Below are 19,549 nucleotides of genomic sequence, written 5' to 3'. Positions count from 1 at the left end.
GACATGTTACCGCCTCTTATGGGAAGGATAGGTTGATCTATCACTTGCCAAGAGATGTCTGTCTCACGGTGGTTCTTCTGCATATAGTGTGCGACCAGGGGAGCAGTAAGTATTTTGCAATTAATCCGACTTTTGTGTTGGATTATTCGTTGTTTGATCATTTGGGTGGTTTGTCCAATGTAAACAAGGTCACATGGGCAACGGATCGAGTAGATGACATTTTGTGATCTGCAATTGGTCATGGTTTTGAGCTTGGGACACTCCTGGTGCAGATCGGGTTGTACAAATTCTCCCTACTTCCACGGATAGAGTAATTTCACAGTTACACGCACATATACTCATCATACACTTGGGCCCATTTTACTAACATACGCTCAAATACTCTATCAGCACTGAACCTGTGGAAAGAAAAACTCCTAAACACCCTGCATCTACACTGGGGTCGATAAGACCTAATTGTAACTGTCCTGAGTCATGATCTAAACAATCTATACAACAATAATCAAAATAGAGTACTCAATAATTGACAAGAAATAACCACCAACACTGTATTTAAAATTATGATACTTTATCTAAAATTAGTCAAAGAAAATCAATCAAAGTAAATCATTATTCTCATAATTACCTATTCTAGCTATATGTCAGAAATGGGTCAGGACAGGTCTCTCAGTAGAAGTCTCCCGAGTCGCCGTCCTCACAGCATCGATCCTCACCAATGCAGGTTTGGGAAGAAGTGGCCTTAGACCCTCTCTAGGCTAACAATATTTATAACGAATATTACAAAATAAAGAAACATAAAATGTTTAAAACGTCCGCTGAACCGCTGAGCAGAGCGAGAAGGAAAGGATGTAGCATCGCTACATTTGGAAAATCTCCGCTCAGAAAAATCACAAAAATAAAAAGACGGAAGAAGGAAACCCTAGGTTTACAAATGTTTCTTTCGTATTCATATTTCCTCGGAACCAGCGCTACAATCACAAAGTTCATTGTGGCTCCTTTGTCTTCCAAGGACACTTGGATCTTCGCCCAGAGCTGCTGTCCTCACGGAAAACTTTAAACCAGGCGAAGACTGTGGTCAGATGACTCTCGACCATGTTCAGCAAGGCCTTCTCATCAAAATTCGACTACTTGAATACAGGCTTTAAACGGCAGCCATTTTCTACTAGGCCAAAACGTACCATCTTAATTAAAAGAGACAAAAACAACGTTACCACAGCATAGTGATTAAACAGTGTTAACCCCACTAATACCCTTATGTGTATGTAATTATCTAGCCTTTGCAACACAAGGAAAGCATTAGTACACGACAATTCAAAAGCGTTTTGTGCTTTAAAATAAACAGCACTCAGCAACATTCATTTAATAAAACATGCACATTATTAGTAAGCAACATGAACGCATCCCCACGTATAGTTTTCTCTTATTAATTCGTATTGGTTAATCAGAACATTTACACAAAACAAATAATTAATAGTTATGAATTAATATTTTTAATTATCGACAAATAGACAAACCAGAGCTTAAAAAACCCAATAGATTTTCAACAGAAAACTCTGCTCCAGCAATCCCCCCTTTGGTGATATTATCACCAAATAAACAACCCAAAAAAAAATTTAGTAAAATTTAGTCCCATTTTAGGAGAAACTGGAAATGTCTTTTTCTCCTTACACAACACTACACACTAGACACCCTTTCATCATCCCTCTGTGTTTCCAAATAAACACTCTCCCTCAATTCTTCTAATTCTATTTCTTGTGGTTCTCTTTTCAACCTTTTATTTCTCTTTTCATTATTTCTTTTGATTAATTTCTTTTTCCCTCCCCTGTTTTTACAACACAAACACACCAATCTTAGTATCAATAAAGCAACAATTATACAGGTCAAAGGAAACAATATCTTACCTATAATAGTACTACCTATTTTTGCAATAAAACTCTTAATAGCAACTATTTTATTAGCTATTTTAGTCCAAATACTCTCAGCTTCTAGTGGTACTAATTCTTCATGCAAATCAGTAATATTTTTGATATAGACCTTCAGGTCTTTACTTTCGTCTGGAATGTAAGTGCAACAATGTTGAACTTTCAGCATTCCACAGACTCCACCCTCCTTGGCCAATAGAATATCAAGGGCAAGTCGATTTTGCATAGACATGGCTCGTACGGCAATCAATTCCGTATTCACCAAAAGAAACCCTCCAGCAGTATTTGTCGATTAGCGATCCACCACTGTTGACAGTTTCCGAATTCCATAAGCATTCAAAGAAATTCCCACTGCTGGAATTAAAGCTCCAAAAATGTCACCCACTATTTCAGACCAAGTTTCTCTCTTAAAACGCGTTAGTAAATTAATATGTTCTACATCTTCTATTCTATCTATATGAAAGATCTTTGGAAAGACCAGGCCCACATAACACGTGCCATACCAATGGTCAGGCAACCTGTAATAAGCCTTGTTCCCACAAACATAATACACTCCTGGGAAAATTGGATCTTCTCCTCCCTTGAAACCCCATCCTGTTGCAATGAAGTATGTATCATGACACTCACTAGTCCGAACAAAATATGTATCATATTGGGATTTCTTTCTTGTAATGCACAGCTTACCCTTTTGTGGTGCATCTAGAGCTAAAGTTGGACTAGCCCCATTTCTCAATTCCTTTCCCATCTCAATGTCCCAAATTGTCTCACTCATTTTATATTTCCCTGCTTTCTCATGCATGCTCATTCTCCTTTCCTCCACCATATTTAGGAAAGCTTTCTCCTCTTCTTTCAGACTGCAAGTTAAATTGTTCTTAAAAATATAATCTAATGTTAATTCTTCTTTTTCAATAAAAATCTCACCAAAAATGTTAGCTTCTTTAGCTGGATTCAGCTTTTTGTTCATTGGCAATTGCCCAAAAATTTTATCTTTGTTAGACATCTCATAATCTATTTTCTCTAACAAATAAAAAACACTACTTAACACACTACAAGAAATTCCATACGTAGCTGGTAAATGATGATAAGTAACACCCTCTGAAACGGATGCAGGTAATTGCATACAAACGTAGCAATCCCTAACTTCCATTGTCTTCACATATTCGTATAACAACTTTGAAGAAACATTACTAGAAAAATCATTAATTGACCTATCTTTATGTATGTAAGTATTACTAATTCTAGTTGGAACTACTTTTTGTGAACTCTTCTCTGCATTGGTCACATTCTCTGTATACATCTCAAATGTACCTATTGTAACTCTAAAAGTAACTAATAAAGCTAAAACACCCCATAGTAGCATTAATAATCCAGTACAGCAGCAGCACGTTTTACACCATCTTCTTAAGAAGGCACATCTACTTTGGTTATTCTCTATGTTAGCCATTTTACTACTTTGACCGTGTCTTTTGACTTAGCCTCTACTACTCCACTACTTAATCTCTAAAATTCTGGATTACTTCAAACAATTAATTTTCAGTTTTTCTTCTTTTCACTTTTTCCAAGTGATTTCTTCTATTCACTCAATTTGGATACTCATCACTCTTTACTTCATCTTCTTCAACATCAAACTGTATTAGATCTCCAACAATATCCTCAGTATCTGACTTTTCTCCAATGTCAGTCAAGATTACTTTCAGGATTTCACCTGTATCTTCCTCAACCACTTCTCGTACGGTCTCCTCTGGATTTCCTTGACTTTCTGCCTCTTCACCTTCAGACAGTGCCACGTACGTCCATTCCGGCGACCTATACTTCTGGTTAGGTTTTCTTATCCTCTTGATCTCCTCTGGTTCTTTTGACTCTTTTCGCTTTTCACCTTTTGCTGGATTCTGACTCGACACCTCATTCACTTGTTCAGCTTTCGAGGTATTTGCTCTTATCAGTCTGTATCTCAGCTTCTTTATTCTGTTGTTAGGCCAAAGATCTCCTCTTATAACCTTTTTCGGCCTTATTTCTTTATTATTTCTTTCTCCAATCCAAGTTCTCTTTCTCAGAACTCGACCCTCTGATTTCTCATTCTCACTTTCATCTGATTCTGTTTCAAATGCCTCTTGTTCTTCAGCAGTTTTCTTTCGCTCCACAGTCTTTTTCACCACTGTTTGAGACTTCCCTACTTCTGTCCCTCCTCGGGTCTCCGACACGCAATCTTCTTGCTGTCTACTTGTCCCTTCACCTAGCTTGTCAAGAATGTTCCCTACACCTCCTCGGGGGTCTTCCGCAATCTGTCCCTCTCTATCTTCTTCTAACCCTGCTTCTTCAGGTATAATCTAAAGTGGTTCTTCAATCTCCTCTTCCGATTCAGGAGTAGTCTCTGTGGAATTGCTCTTTTCTCTTCTTTTCCCTCCACTGCTTTTTGGAACTTCAGGCTCTCTTACAGAATCTGATCTCCTTTCTGAGACTCTCAATTGTTATCTCTCTGAACTTTGATTTTTTCTCACTGGTTCTGTGTCTTCATCATCACTGGAATCTGACTCTTCAAAATACTCCTTACCAGTCCCATCCTTTGGGTTTGGAACTCTCAGAGTATGACTCGCATGTACCCAGTTTTTCACACCAGCACACTTCACTGCAGTTGTCGTAGTCAGAATGACTTGTCTTGGCCTTCCCCACCTTGGAACCAAGCAATTTCTTCTTCTGTGTACTTTGATTCTCACCCAGTCCCCTGGACTCAGATCATGAGCTTGCTTCTTCTCAAGTGTGGTAGCTTCTTCTCCAATCTGGTGAAACACAGAATGAACTGCGTCAGCCAGGCCTTTACAGTAATCCAAAATCATGTCATCAGTTATTGTCATCAACTTATTGACGGGTACAAATGCATGTCGCATTGCACGTCCCATCAAAATCTCATGTGGACTTAAACCAGTAGTTCTATCTGGAGTAGATCTAATAGTCATTAGCACTAGAGGCAAGACATCAGGCCATTTCATTCCAGTGGCTAAACACATCTTACCAATCCTGTTCTTGATCGTGCCGTTCATCTGCTCCACGACACCAGAAGTCTCTGGCCTGTATGCACAATGTAGCTTCTGCTGTATGCACAATGCTTCACAAATCAAACTCATGAGTTCATTATAGAAGTGTCCACCTCTATCAGACTCCATCGTTACTGGAAACCCGTACCTAGGAATCAACTCTCTTAACAGTAACTTTGCCACCGTTACTCCATCATTTCTCCTAGTCGGATAGGCCTCCACCCATCTTGAGAACAAACAGACTACCACTAGAACATACCTCAATCTGTTCACTTGGGGCATTTCAATGAAATCAATCTGCATTCTCGTGAAAGGACCACCTTCTCTGCCTATCGTTCCCAGACTCACCACTGTCTTTTTCCCAGTGTTAAATTGCTGGCAAATCAAACATCTTTGACAGATGCTCTCTGCAATTGTCCCGAACTTTGCATTGTACCAAGTCTGCTTAAAAGACCTGATCATAGCATCCCTTCCCAAATGTCCCTGGCCATGATACATCCTTGCCATTGTCGACAGTATAGAGTTAGGCATGACTGGTCTGCCATCTCTATAGACCCACACATGGTCTGTTTCTCTTGGGGCACAACCTGCCTTGATCCAGTCTTTCTTTTCTTCCTTTCCTGCCTCATCCTGCAACTGTTTCACTTCATCCCATGTTTCTAGGACATTAGTAAACATCACAGAACAAAAAGACATTTCACCTTCTCGTTCCCTATTAATCGAATGATTATTTTTCGCGCAATATTGTGCAATGTCGTTAGCAAATCTGTTGCCAACTGTCACAAAATCATCTCCTTGTCCATGAGCAGCACATTTCACAACTGCTAACTCTTTAGGCAGCTGTATCGCCTCAAGTAATTTCCCAATCACTTCAGCATTCTTTATTGGAGTCCCACTCGACGTCAAGAAACCTCTCTGCAGCCAAAGCTGGCCAAAATCATGCACAACTCCAAATCCATACTGACTATCATTTATCACAGTCACTCTCAGATTCTCTCCAATTTTGCAAGCTTTTGTCAATGCCACCAATTCAGCAACTTGTGCAGATTTCACTCCTTTCAATGGTGATGCTTCCATAACCTCTGAAACCTTGCACACTGCATATGCTGCACTCAGCACACCCTCATCATTCCTCAGACATGATCCATCCACAAACAACACATGATCACTCTCAAGCAATGGAAGATCCCTTATGTCTGGTCTCGGTTTTGTACAGTAATCAAGCACATTCAAACAATTGTGATCATCTTCTGTCTTCACACCCACATTTTCAATATCCGGCAACAATGTCGCTGGATTCACATTCACACATCTCTCAAGAGTCACATTTGATGCTCCCAGAATGACTTTCTCATATTTAGTCAGCTGACTATGTGACATGTACTGCGTTCTGCTTCTTGTCAAAAGAATTGCCACATTATGAGGTACAAATACCCTTACAGGATATCCCATTATGATTCCCTCACTCTGTTCCAGGCTTCTGCATGTTGCAGCCACAGATTTCAAACAACCTGGTAAACCTACAGCTACAGGGTCAAGTGTCGATGAGAAGTACGCAATAGGCCTCCTCAGCTGTCCATGCTTCTGAATTAACACTGAAAGTGCACATCCATTTCTCTCACTGCGGTACAACTCAAACTCCTTTTCATAGTCTGGCATACCCAAAGCAGGGGCTTCACACATTCTACTCTTCAGCTCCTCAAATGCTGCCATTTGTTCTCCATCTAGTTCCAATGGGTCTTTTACCTCACTCTTTGTCAGCTTAATCAGTGGTCTTGCTATCAGAGAAAAGTTACTAATCCACTGACGACCATAACCCACCATCCCCAGGAACATTCTCACTTCCCTCTGGGTCGTTGGGGCCTTCATTCCCCTGATGATTTTGATCCTGTCATCAGTCACCTTTCTCAGACCTTTTTCAATATTGTGTCCAAGATAATGCACCTCTTTCTTGCAAAATTGCAATTTGGCTGGAGATACTTTTAACCCTCCATCTGCCAGATGATTCAGTAAAGCTATAGTATCTACTTCACAAGCTTCACGTGTCTTTGATGCCACAAGTAGGTCATCAATATACTGCACTAGTACTGAGTTTTCAGGCATAATCAAGCTCTCCAATGATTTTTTCAATAACTGATTGAATATCGAAGGACTCTCTGTATACCCCTGTGGGATACGACACCATGCTAAAATACGCTGGCCAAACCTAAATGCAAAAATCGGCTGGCTGTCATGATGCAATGGAATTGAAAAGAAAGCATGACACAAATCAATCACTGTGTACCACTCCGCATCATGTGGAATCTGATACAAAATCACTGACGGATTTGGCACAATGGGACAGCATGCCACCACAATTTGGTTAACTTTTCTCAAATCTTGTACAATTCTGAACTTCCCATTAGGCTTCTTTAGCCCCATTATCGGTGAGTTACACGGGCTACTCAGTAGTTCTCTCAAAACTCCTTGCTGAATCATTTTCTCAATTATAGGAGTTATTCCTTCAATTATTTCTGGTGTCATTTTGTACTGAGGAATGTTAGGATAAGTAATTCCCTCTTTCACTGAAATTTTCACAGGATCTACATTATTCATCAATCCCACATCCTCTCCAGTAAAATCCCAAACTGTCCTTTTCACTGTATCTCTCAGCTCTTGAGGCAAATCCTCCGGATCAAACACAGCAAATGCAGTCATTCGGTACAAAACATCCTCATCTGGTGTCTCAAAAGCTATTCCATCCGGTGTACAAAAAATTGTACAGTTCATCTTACAAAGCAGATCCCTGCCTAACAAGTTCACTGGACTAGTGTCACAGACAATAAATCTGTGCATGTCTGAAAATTTCCCTATTTGTACTCTTACTGGTTCAGTAAGACGTGTCTTGATTTGTGTATTGGCTACACCAACTACTTGGATTGCTTCATCCGAGAGAGGAAGATTTCTAATATCTGCTGACCTGACAGTTGATCTTGTTGCACCTGTGTCTACTAAAAAAGTAACACTCTCTTCATTTATTTTCCCATCCACAAATGGTCCTGCCTGGTCTATTTCTAGAGTTGCACCAAGTATGCACTCTTCCTCCTCTCTTCGGCACCGTCAATAATCACCTTCAGACTCACTCCCTTCATTCTTTAACAAGTACTGCTGTACCTGGTTAGAACGCCTTTGTTTGTTTACCTGCTCATCATTGTAGAATCCTGAATCCTGATTGTACTTTTGTGACCCTCTATTCTGCGGCAAGGGCGGTTTTGGCTCTTGACTCTGCTGTCTCACAACCTTCTGTTGTTGCTGCTGTTGATTATTCCCTTCGTTCTGCACCTGTTGATTTAAGGTTTTACCCTCATTATTCGCTAATGGTGGATTGGTACATTCAGATCTCCAATGTCCCAGTTGGCCACAGTTGTGACAAGGGAATTTCTTTTTGGCTTCCTCAAGATTCCCCTTTCCTTTCCCTGCATACCTGGGCCTATTCCCTGCATTATTTCCTGCATTATTCGCCTGTTCCACCAACTGTGCTTCCTGTCTTTCCGCAACTTTCACTTGTGCCCACATTGCTTTTTCTTTCAGCTTTCTCTGTTTTGCTTCAATTTCATCACTGAAGTATTTTGCATGTCTCAGAATCTCATGTAAATGTAAATGTAAATGTGTGTGTACTTGTAAAGCGCACTATCACTCCTGTCGGAGTATCCTGGCGCTGAAGACCGCTGGGGAACCCGTCCTGGTTTTCCCTGTGAGATGGTCCCTTACTGGGTATCTCCAAGGTGAAACCAGGCATCCCCGGCGTCTGTGGGGGGCCGTTGTAGAGATGAGGCAAGCTTAATGCCCAGAGTTGCCGAGTGTGTTCCTGGTTAGAGTAGGTACCGAGGCGAGAATTATCGAGTCCGTTTTGACCCTGGTCCACAACCCTGCCGCGTCGGGAATTGAACCCTGGTCCCTGGCCGATTCTCTGCTTACGGGTCTGCCGCCTCTAACCAGTGAGCCACACCTCTCATCTATTTTCTTACTCTGCCAGTCCACTGTATGCTCTCGAATTCTCTCACTAATCTCAGGTCTCAGGCCATATACAAATCTGTATACAAAATGACTCAAATCTTTGTCACCCAGGTGCTCATTCCCGCTGAATTGTTTAAAAGCCAGTATCAGCCTCTCATAAAAAGCATGAACTGATTCTTTTGCTTCCTGTTGTGTTCGATCTATTTTAACCCAGTCTGTCTCTTTTGGAGGTACCTTACTTTTCAGGTATACCATCACCTGATCATACTTTCTCATTACCTCTGGATCTGGTGCTCCTGTTCTCTGATCTCTTGGATATTCCTCAGTAGGCCAACTTACAACTATTTTACACTCAGTCCACAAGTCTGCTGGAACAATTATATCAAACAGACTATTCAGGTCAATCCACAGCACTTTTGACAATTTCACAAACCTATCTACCTGCCTATACCACTCGACGGGCTTTTCTCTCAGTCGAGGGAAATCATTTGTAAATGATAAAATATCCTGTCTGGTCCATGGAACATGTACATATCCTCCTCCAGGTATTTCTCTCATGGGATATGCATCCACTGTTTTCTCTTTTTCTCTCACAGGAAATGCTGAATAAGTTCTGTCCCCTGATTCTTCCCTTTTCTTGTACCACCTATCCTTCCACTTCTCTACATCACCCCATCTTCGCAACAATGCAACCATTTCCTTAATCTGTCCTGTTCTACCAGTACCATTCAGATTTTCAATGTCTTTATCCGTGAAATCCATCCTGTAAGACTTCTGCAAAGCTTTCACCTTATCAATGTCAACTCCCTGTTCATTCGCTACTGCTCTTAACCTGTCATGTGTATTTCTTGCTCTCCAGGTGATGTTTTTGCACATAAATAACAGTTCACCATCATGATGATTTTTTAGAATTTCTGTAGGAACTGTCCCTGCAACAAGCTCTTCTAATTCTACACGTAACCTGGCCACATCAATAGCCTGTGAATCTTTATCCCTCTTTTGAAGGACTTTCATCCAATCATTCAAATCTTCAGCTGTTATTTCAGTAGTCTTTCTCACTGGAACCACTTTCTTCTGCGGTTCTAAAATCGGCATCCCTGAACAACTAGCTTCACTAGCATCCAATCTCGAATTAGACTGTACCTCTAATCCTTCACTACATGTGTCATGTCTGGATTGTCTCAGATCACTACTTTCTGTCCTTCTTCCCGAATCTCCTGAGGGACCAGCTAAACTTGTTATCTTATTCCCAACATATGGAATCACCAAACCATTTTCACTCGTCCTCTGCTTATCAAAAACAGGCATAACTGGACCTATGGTTACAGGCACCGTAACAGCTTCCAGATTCTTTGTCAGTTCTCTAATCTTTTCAGTCAGTTCTGATGTAGTTCTGGCTAATTCTCTCGTATTCTCGTCACCACATCGATTCTCTCTCTCCCTGAAAGGATTACCACTTCTTAACTCAGGTGTCACATTTTCTGTCTCAATGATACGCAATGTATCTCTTATCGGAGAAACAACTGGTGTGCTCTCTTCTGGTTCTGGTCTATATGGAGGTGGTCTCTTGTAAATCATGTCATTCAAGACCTCATCCTCATACTCATTAACTCCATATCTTCTCACTTCTGCCTCAGGAACCCTTTCCGCACCCTTCCTTTCTTCTCTCTCGTCAACTGTTCTCATAGGATATAATCCCTCTGACATGCTAGCATCTCGCCATCTCTTCATTCGATCATGATGAGTTTCACGATCATGCCTCCTTCCAAACATGTATCTGTAATTTCCTCCAGACCTCTGTTTTTCTCGCTCATGTACTTCCTCTTCCCATTCCACTAAAGCCTCAAACTGTGTCGGCCTTGGTCTTGGGTCAAGACACAACATATTTTCCCGTAAATTTTTCAATACGGCCAGATTAAATGAACCATGTTCTGGGAATGCTAGGACACCATCTTCCCTAGTATACCTAACCCAATTCTCCAACCATATACAGGTATGATACCCATATCTCGCAGCCATGAAGGATGCAGGCGTTTTCGTTGGAGGTAACAATTCACCTTCTCTTGTTTTAACATCTTTATCCTTGTCAAACCAGCGCTTTATTTTTCCAAACAAAGATTTTTTCTTTTTCTCTTCTTGGTAATACATTTTAGCGTTTACCAAAACTTTCTAATCCCTTCCGTATTAGAAGTGTACAATACGATTTTTCATCCAATAACAGCGCGACTCACACTAACGCACCAATCCTGGAGCGTCTACGTCACAAGAGTACAGAGTGACTCCTTCCAATCCTTGCGCGGCTCACACCAACGCACCAATCCCAGCGCGAACACTATTCTGATCCAATATCCAATTAGAGCGCAGTCTGTTTGACGTCAGCAGTCGCTGCAGTTGCTCCTGTCTCCTGTCACTCGTCTACCCCTCCTTTACAAAACTTCTCAGTAGACTTCGTGTCAAATTCTACAAAATCTATTAGTTACAACATATAAACATCTCCATTGCCTGCTTCGCTAACCACAGAATAGTAAAGAAAAATCTATTTCACAAGAATCCCGTCTTTTACTCACTTCTGTTTCAGTACGGAATTAATACTCTCGTTGACACAGTAGCACATCCCTCTACTCTGCCCTTCTATCATGCATTCATTAACTGTTTCCTCTAGGACTGATCCAAAGAGTTTTACAATCAACTAAATGCTCATACATTCACGCACAATCATACAAGAAAAATGTAGTACATACACACAGAATCCTTCCCGAGAACAGCGAACAATCTGTCCCGCTACAGAATTATAACACACGTTAACCAAGCAGCTTACCTCTGCCCAGTCCTTCAAACAAGCTCAGAGAATACCCATTACTTCTCCCGCGATAAGCTTTAACGGTGAACCTTACGGATCCCTGGGACTTAAGACCAGAGTTTCACAGATAACCTTCGCTACCATACGCACTCCTTTTATACCAGAAATATATTCTAATAGTAACATACGACAATGTCACTAATTCCGAACCCAGACAATGTGACGTGCAACTTCAATTGTCACACGTTTTTCCTGCATACATACAGGACCAACAATCCCGTCTTTCCCGAGAGCAGTATATACTTCCCTCTGCCCTACTACGGAACTGCTACTAGCTCCCAAGTTCCAGAAGCACTACATATAACTCAACACGACGACTCCAACATATAGTATTAGTACATATACCAACATCAATCAATAATCAATAATCAATAAGCCAATGTACAAGCAATCTAATCGGATCAAGACAATCATCAATAACCATCCTCTGCTACCAGGAAATTGGTGCAGATCGGGGTGTACAAATTCTCCCTTCTTCCACGGATAGAGTAATTTCACAGTTACACGCACATATACTCATCATACACTTGGGCCCATTTTACTAACATACGCTCAAATACTCTATCAGCACTGAACCTGTGGAAAGAAAAACTCCTAAACACCCTGCATCTACACTGGGGTCGATAAGACCTAATTGTAACTGTCCTGAGTCATGATCTAAACAATCTATACAACAATAATCAAAATAGAGTACTCAATAATTGACAAGAAATAACCACCAACACTGTATTTAAAATTATGATACTTTATCTAAAATTAGTCAAAGAAAATCAATCAAAGTAAATCATTATTCTCATAATTACCTATTCTAGCTAAATGTCAGAAATGGGTCAGGACAGGTCTCTCAGTAGAAGTCTCCCGAGTCGCCGTCCTCACAGCATCGATCCTCACCAACGCAGGTTTGGGAAGAAGTGGCCTTAGACCCTCTCTAGGCTAACAATATTTATAACGAATATTACAAAATAAAGAAACATAAAATGTTTAAAACGTCCGCTGAACCGCTGAGCAGAGCGAGAAGGAAAGGATGTAGCATCGCTACATTTGGAAAATCTCCGCTCAGAAAAATCACAAAAATAAAAAGACGGAAGAAGGAAACCCTAGGTTTACAAATGTTTCTTTCGTATTCATATTTCCTCGGAACCAGCGCTACAATCCCAAATTCATTGTGGCTCCTTTGTCTTCCAAGGACACTTGGATGTTCGCCCAGAGCTGCTGTCCTCACGGAAAACTTTAAACCAGGCGAAGACTGTGGTCAGATGACTCTCGACCATGTTCAGCAAGGCCTTCTCATCAAAATTCGACTACTTGAATACAGGCTTTAAACGGCAGCCATTTTCTACTAGGCCAAAACGTACCATCTTAATTAAAAGAGACAAAAACAACATTACCACAGCATAGTGATTAAACAGTGTTAACCCCACTAATACCCTTATGTGTATGTAATTATCTAGCCTTTGCAACACAAGGAAAGCATTAGTACACGACAATTCAAAAGCGTTTTGTGCTTTAAAATAAACAGCACTCAGCAACATTTATTTAATAAAACATGCACATTATTAGTAAGCAACATGAACGCATCCCCACGTATAGTTTTCTCTTATTAATTCGTATTGGTTAATCAGAACATTTACACAAAACAAATAATTAATAGTTATGAATTAATATTTTTAATTATCGACAAATAGACAAACCAGAGCTTAAAAAACCCAATAGATTTTCAACAGAAAACTCTGCTCCAGCACTCCGACCTGCGATTCCAGCACGGTCGTGCTCCCCAACCGGTACCTATTTACTCGTGTACTTCTCCTCTCCACAGGCCTGCCCGTTCTCCGCTCTGACCCCTTTCCCTTGCTTTCCCAGCTCGCCCTGACGTTCGAACACCACGGGCCCTTGGACCTCCTACCGGCCCACTAATTGATGACCCACTTGGCTCTTCCCCCGCGGTTGCACTCCTCCAGGTAACCCTGGCTCCATCCCTCTCTGTCTCACGCTTTCCCTATTCATCCACTTCCCCGTGTTTTTCTTTCAAACTTTTTTTTCCCCCCTCACTCCTCCAGGTAACCCTGGCTCCATCCCTCTCTGTCTCACGCTTTCCCTATTCATCCACTTCCCCGTGTTTTTCTTTCAACCTTTTTTTTCTCCCCTCTCCTTCCCTCTCCCAATCCCCTTCCTTCCCTCCTTTTATCTCTCTCTCCCTTTCCGCTCCCTGCCTCCCCCGCCTCTCTTCCCCCCCTTCTCCGCCACACCTTTCTCTCCCCCCTGCCGACCTATCCCCTGACTTCCCCCCTTTTCTTCCCTGTACAGCACTTGTTCAAATTAACAACTTGGTCCTGAGGATGATCCTGATTGAGAAGGATCGAAACGCCGTCGACTATTCAGCGCCACACCTTAGCGCATTGCTCCTTTGGTTCAACCAAATAACTGTATAATCTATTGAAAGCAATTTTTTAACCATTCTTCACTGTACATATACAGTTGCACTTTGCGCCGTGTTCGCTGTCACACACATTGCCACTTGCGTCGCCACTTGTTTTGCCACTTGCACTTTATAGCACCAAGTTCAATGTCGGGTTGTTTTTCTGCATTACCTTGCTCACAGTGCTGATACAACTGTCCCTGACTACATGTAAATATATGATGCCTTGTGCACTTCTTTAAATTCAATGACTAAGAGTTCTCCTTTTTCCGGTTTGCAATGGTCTTTGACATGCTCTGTCTAAACCGCCTTTCTTAAATTACACCATTTGTGATATTGTTGTTCCCTGTGGGGGGCATCACCATTTTACAGGGCATTCTGGTTGAAAGGCAGGGTGATGCAATCTGGGTTTGGCATGTGGAGGCACCATGTGTACTGTTTTCAGTCTGAGTGTTCTGTGTTCTGAAGGTTTAATGGAATGTCAGGCGAATGTGTCTCACAGACAGTAGGAAGCAGGCATTTGCAAGAGAAGCAAAGTGCTGGGTGGAATAGCAAAGAAGTGCCTGTGATGAAATTTTCCTTGAAGCCAATAATGGCATATATTCCCCAGTTGCCAATTGAATAATTCAGAGTTTCCCCAGGTTGATGTTCCAACCACAGCAGGAGATCTCCCGCCCCTCCAGCCTGTGGTGTGTGCCTTCTGCCATGGAGATGAATGAGAGGCCGGCCCTTGGGTAGCCTTACCTCCATGAACTCCTGTATTCTATGGGCCTCCAGATTCTATGGAGTGGACCGACACTTGTCTGTAAAAGGTAGATCAGACACGAGAAGCCATGGGGTGAAGGATGCGCATCATTGACCATCCAGGGTTAGACATGAGCCTTAGAGTAGATGCTGCAAACTTTAATTGAAGGAGGGTTTGGCTGATTTTCATGTTTACAGGTTTGCATTTTGTGGAACAGTCATTGCATCAAGCGATAACACGCAAACAGCAAAACTGATGGTGGGCAAAGACATGCAAGAGAAGAGGGATACATCTGTAATAGACAGTTGATGGCTGTGCGAAACGATGGAAAGACTAGATTCCAACAGCACTAGGGTCACAGGAGTATTGGCAGTGAGTGCAGATGAGGCCCGGAAGTGAAGAGTAGAGAGGAAGTTACAAGACACAACAGCAGAGTAGGGATGGAACAAGAGACAAATAGAGTTTGAACAGGTACGGTTTTAGTTTTCTTTTTAAAATAATTAGGGTTGTGGCACTGCTCAGGTGGGCTGGGCCCGAGTTCCAAAGAGACGCTGCTGCCCCAGGGAGGGCTTGAGTTGCAGCTTTGAGTTCTGTGTGAGTCCAGTTTGAATAGGTTGTCCGGTACCACACGGCATTGAGTTGTTTGACTCTGTGCTCTCCCTAATAGAGGTAGGTACTGGTACAAACAGTAGCTCGGATGTCATACTCCTCTGCAAAGCAGCAACCCAATATCTCTGCATGATCAGTTGCCACCTCCTAAGGTACACGCAGTAGGAACATGCCCTTTGTACTAAAGGATGAAAGCGCCTTGCAAATTATGCGCAACTAAAACTCCAGCATAGTGCAGCATAAGGACTTTGAGTGGAAAATGTGCAGTCTCCATGAAGATACCCATTGCTTTATATTCACAGCCTACTGAGCTCAAAGAAAGGTGTTTGCAGTCATCGCTGTGGTATCCGGTTACTGTACGGATAGCACATCTAGTATGCGAATGAGGATCTAGGGAGGACAAGCCGTCAGTTGTGCTGTTCTCCCACTCAGAAAAGGACATGTACCACAGTGGTAATTTCTACGCTATGAATGAATGAATGAATGAATGAATACACATTTATATAGCGCATGGCTACCCACGGGCACCCCAGGGCTTAATGTGGCACCTAATAAACTAAGTGCAGATCATGGAAAACGAAAAGTTTTAAGCTGTTTTCTGAAATTAAGATGATTAGATTCCAGACGTATATGGTCGGGGAGCCGGTTCCAAAGCTTGGCTCCGTTGTATGCAAACCGCCGACCTCCGGTTCGTGATCGCTTGATCAAGGGAACTGCGAGTATATACACGGTAAACCACTTAAAGCAACATAGTAAGCAGTAAGGGAATTTACCCTAACCCATCTACTATCTGTCTACAGCACCAGTAAGTTATGTACATTACAAAAGAACTGGGTTTTGCCTGATATGATGATGATAATCATGGATTATTGGTCACCCAAGAATTTGGGTGTGACTATCTCAGTGCACATGCTTTGGTGTTTGGTAAATAAAGGGTGCAGTTATGTTGTGAAATAGTTGTACCCTTAAGGTAACCTAAACCTCAAGATTCCTTTTAAAATAGGCGTAGCTGCAAGAAAAGCAAATTAGCCTGTTCACCTTCCTTCACCCCATGACAGCATTAGTGGTTGATCGAGGTCTCTGGCCGCATCCTCTCCTTGGAATCAATTGGCCTCATCACCATCTACATGAGTTGCATCCTAAGCTGGGCTCATAACATGCATAGGAAAACATTTCCCATTTTATGCATTATGCATTCGTAAAGAAACATAATGTATATTGCATGCCCTTTAAAACTGAGGGTTAACAGGTGCAGAGGTGCAGAACTCGGAATGGGAGGGTAAACACCCACCCAGCTGTTAATTGTATATACCTGATGCGGGATTACCAACCCCATAACCTGCCCACCCACAATGAGGTTCTTGGTGCGCTCAGAGGTCTGTTATTATGGGTGGCACACTGCCATCTCTTTCACAACAGCCAGGGAGGGAGGTGGCGTCTGGGAGGAACCTTCCATGATGTCACCACAACAAAGCACTCTTTTCATGCAATGCAGGGCAGCCTGGTACGGAGTTCAACAGCTAAGAACGAAACTGAGAGCAGAGAAATAGTAAGCTTCCAATATTTTCATGGCTTCTCCTTCATTTAACTTTGTTTATTTCCCAGTGCGCCCGTCTTTTATCTTCTTCAGTTTGCCTCTTCTGTCCAAGCACCTAGATCTCCTCGTACTGATCCTCTGCGTCTGTCTGTCGCGAGCGTCCGCTCTCTCCAGTCCTTTGCTTGTTTTCACTGAGCCCCTCCTTCTCACTGCCGTTCTCTGCCCATCTTCCTCTGTCGGATGCCAATGTGCGTTCTCTTCCTCGCTCCATAGCTCTAATCTTTATTATTTTTCTTCCTCCCGTTTCACCACTGTCTCCCCTGTATGCTTGTAACAATAGCTTCTCTCCATCTGGCCTTCATATTCCCTTGCCTTCCTCTCTTGTTCTTTCTCTTTCTTTCTCTCCCTCCACCGGCCTCTATATCTTTTCCTCTCCCCATCTCTTTCCTTAAGATAAACCGGGTTTTTTCCACCTCTAGTTGCAGATAGCTTTTCCCACTGGCTGCCCTGCTTCCCTTCCGCTAATTCTGAGGCCCCTTGAATATATCCAGACTCTCAACTCCTCCTATCTTTGGCCAGCTGGCTTTAACTCTGCCCGCTGCGTGTGGCTCTGCCCGGTGCGTGTGGCTCTGTGACACTCGCAGGTGCGTGTGACTGCCTTGTGCCGGTGACTCTGCCTGGTGCCGTGAATCTACCTGGTGCGTGTGAATCTGTGCGTGTGGCTTTGCCTGGTGCGTGTGGCTTTGCCTGGTGCGTGTGGCTCTGCCCGGTGCGTGTGACTCTGCCATTCGTGTCATGCGAACTTCCTGTTGCAAATTGGGTCAAAACAATAACACCAGTTGCATTCATCTATATTTAGTGTAACAGTTATTCAGAGGCGCATGGTCAAGATCATAATTTTTTGTTTCGCGGGTTCGTGCTTGTAGTGTAAAAAAAAGAAAAAAAAAGTCACCAGAAAAGCCAGTGAAGTATTTTGAAACTATTTTCCAGTGGGTCAATTAGTTTAAAATTAAGTATTGTTCAATCAAGGATTACGGTTACAATTTAATAATCTAATAAATTCAGCTTGGTGTCGGTTGTGTAAGGAAGAGAGGGCTATAATATGTGTTCACCTTAACACAATTAGACACTGTGACAGGTGTTGGATGGAGTTGGGGTCACCAGAGGGCGATCAGGGGCTACTGTGGCTCAACCATGGTTATGGAGGCTGTTTGGCTTTGATGTCTTGGGGACCATCTACTATGGCTTTGCGAACTGGGAGAAGTGCAACTTTTTTTGTTCTTTTTTGGAGTTTTATATAGCACCAACTCGACCCGAAGGTATCAGAGCGCTTTACATGATCACCAGTTGCATTATAGACGGACGCATTCGTTTTGTTAGTCACAGGGAGATACAGTGATTTGCCCAGAATCACAGGATGTTGAGCTTCCCTGCCGAGACTCGAACCCGGTTCCCCAGCTTCAATGTCGACCGCTCTAGCTGCTCTGGACTCTGTGGTAGTGAGGGTGAGCAGTCGGGCTTCTCAGAGCGATGTTGTTGGTGTGCTCGAGCTCAGAGCTCAAAAATCAATGAACAATCCAAAAGTGAATGTTGAGCTCGGTGCTTGTCTTTTCAAAATAAATGTACTTTTTTATACAAGGGTACTTAATTCTACACACCACTTACAGCTGAAATAATTTAGTGTCACTGGGTGCCATCTTGACAGGCACTGGGCCCAGTCCACACTGTGGTTCTAGGTGGTCTTTTTTCCCTAGGGGAAAACGGTAGTATTGTGAGTCCCCAAATATAGTATGCACTCAGTCTTTGGTGTCCCTTACATGCTTATGTGTGGTTACTGTCCTTCCAGGTTCCCCTCAGCCTGCCCTGTAGCTCCGGGTATATCTGCACACACTGATGAGTGGGGGCACAGTGCTAAACAGTCCTTGAGTGTCTTCCGCCTCGGGCGCTGGGTGGTGTTTATCAGTATTCTTGCTCCATATCTTCTGGTGAGCAGGGGGTGGTAATTCTGATAAAACACCGCTTTAACTGAAGAAGTAATCCGGGAAAGACAAAAATGGCAGGCCTCACCTAAAGGTTTCCTCCACTCACACAACAGAGACTGCAGTCCTGTTCCTCATCCCTACTATCCACAAATGGCAGTGTTTAGGAAGACTAATCAGCAGCTCCTCCCTAAGCAAAAGGCCTCATCATTGCATATCTAAAAGAGCCCTTTTGCCACTCCTTTCACATCTGTGTCTGCCCCCCCCCCCAACCCCCTTCAGGCCAGGGGAATCCATAATGGATCCCGCTGGCCACCATTAATCTGGCTCACTCAGTCACACCACATGTGTACCACGAAGGCTACAGTTATTAAAATGCAAAAAAACGTATTCTGGATGTTAACGCAAAGGACTGGATAAGTGCATAGAAGCAGAACTTTACACAAGTGGCTC

At 42.6% G+C, this 19,549-nt stretch overlaps 1 protein-coding gene across 9 annotated transcripts in view; it reads left to right on the top strand.

Annotated features, from left to right (window-relative positions):
* Positions 1-19,549, top strand: part of CFLAR (CASP8 and FADD like apoptosis regulator) — a 388,388-nt gene that overhangs the window by 106,804 nt on the left and 262,035 nt on the right. Inside the window, exon 1 of one of the 9 annotated variants that reach the window (XM_085649023.1) lies at positions 17,040-17,129. The exons of 7 other annotated variants lie outside the window; for them this stretch is intronic. The gene's annotated coding sequence lies outside the window, so the exon portion shown is untranslated. Of the gene's footprint in view, positions 1-17,039; positions 17,130-19,549 lie in introns of those variants that run through there. One more of the 9 variants, XM_085649019.1, reaches the window with a different exon arrangement.

This window comes from Triturus cristatus, chromosome 3_2 (assembly GCF_964204655.1).
Source record: "Triturus cristatus chromosome 3_2, aTriCri1.1, whole genome shotgun sequence".
Classification (NCBI taxonomy): domain Eukaryota; kingdom Metazoa; phylum Chordata; class Amphibia; order Caudata; family Salamandridae; genus Triturus; species Triturus cristatus.
The sequence above is the reverse complement of the archived record's forward strand: the minus strand, read 5'-3'. Positions and strand labels throughout refer to the sequence as shown.